Raw genomic sequence first — 1,712 nt, 5'->3', positions numbered from 1 at the left:
AAAAAAAAAAAAAAATGTTCTGATGTTTCTGAAAACCTCAGAGCTGACAAGCTGCTAACCTCCTGGTGTGGGAAGAGGCAACAAAAAAGTTGTGTTTGAGTAGATAGCGTGATGAATTGCAACATTCAAACCGTTCGCCCATGAAATTGCTCTTCCATCTTTTATTGCAAAGGGCTGCTGTTTTGAAAGCCACTTTCAGATTTCATCGTTATCATACCTTATGTCACTGAATCACCAAGATCAAGCAAATATTTTAGTAGAAGCAGATTGATGGTAAATTTCTCAAGTGCCCACTGTGTCACAGAGAAGAAACCAAGGAATCATGTGGGTGGACTCTTTATTCTTTTGTTTTTTGGGGGTTTTTTCGCCTGAGACCAACACCTCTGTGTTCCACTGAAAACTAAACGTTAAGCTGATTTTCAGCTCAAATCACTGGATAATGAAAATATGAGGTTAAAATAATCTAACTTGTTAATTAGGCTCAAACTCACAGTTTGAGAAAAATATGTTTTGCTAACTGTTTACACTCAAACTAAGAGAAAACAGCTGCACTCTTAATACAAAATTAAAAAGCAATACATAATATTTGCATATTTGTTCAGTTTAACTTGGTATTCCTCCAGATGATAAGGTTATCTCCTGCTTCTGTTTTTCTACTCCAGCATCCAGAAAGGAAATCCCCAGAGACGGACCAGGCAAAGACAAATCTGGTGTCTTTTCAACCAAAAGGGCACATGTCACTCTGCTTCTCATTGAACTTTACTACCAATCGATGGCAGAGCAAATCAAAATGGAGACTTGGCTGGAAGGGGTTGATGATCCTGCATGACTGCAGCTTTTAACACAGAAACCTGTTTTTGGATTGCTCAAAAGGCTTTTTTACTCAGATACATTTCTGTGGGTTAAACCAAACAACATCTTCAGTCTGTATCACGTGAGGGAATCTCTATTTGTAAATCCTATTACACTCTTACATTCTTTCCCTACATTTTACATCTTCTGTTCGTATTATTGCCCTCAACACAAATTTGGTACTTCATGAATATGAGTTTCCTTTAACCCTGCAGCCTGAATTTTCTTCCTCATTTAAAAGTCACAGTGGATAAAAACAGTTAAAATGCAAATGCATAAACAGAAGTAACCTAATGAGCAAAGAGCAGTGAGAGCAACTACCTAAAATGAAGCATTGAGGATTCCCCCCCGCTTCCCCCCTCAGTTACTATTTCCAACTCTCTTCACTTTGTTACGCAGCAACTGTGTGATCAGAAGTCAGGGACAGTGACGATGTTTACATGTATAGCATTATGGCATTAAATGAGGACATTATAAAAAACATTACAGAAAGAAATGTTTCTTATCACCTTAACCTGAATAGGATTTTATTCAGACTAATGGAAAATAAAGAATTTATCAAAGCAGTCATCCGCCAATGCGATATCTGCAGAGCACTCATTTCCTTCTTTTATGTAAATTGGAAAAATAAATTTATGATTTTTGGAATGCTATATTACTTTTTTTGTCAGTAGAAAAGTCATTTATATTTGAGTGTTAGGGTCAGAAATAAATGGCTTGGAGGCTGCAGCTAATGCCGGGTTCACATCGTGTGGTTATCAGCCGTCTAAAAAGAAATGAATAAATGATCTGGTTGTTTGGGACCAGTCAACTGCCTGGCCAAACAGCTTGTAACAGCTTTTTCAAATGAGTGGGTCAGA

The sequence above is a fragment of the Poecilia latipinna genome, unplaced genomic scaffold (assembly GCF_001443285.1).
Source record: "Poecilia latipinna isolate Pla-1442-1.1 unplaced genomic scaffold, P_latipinna-1.0 Scaffold1409, whole genome shotgun sequence".
NCBI lineage: Eukaryota > Metazoa > Chordata > Actinopteri > Cyprinodontiformes > Poeciliidae > Poecilia > Poecilia latipinna.
Note: the sequence above shows the minus strand (reverse complement) of the source record.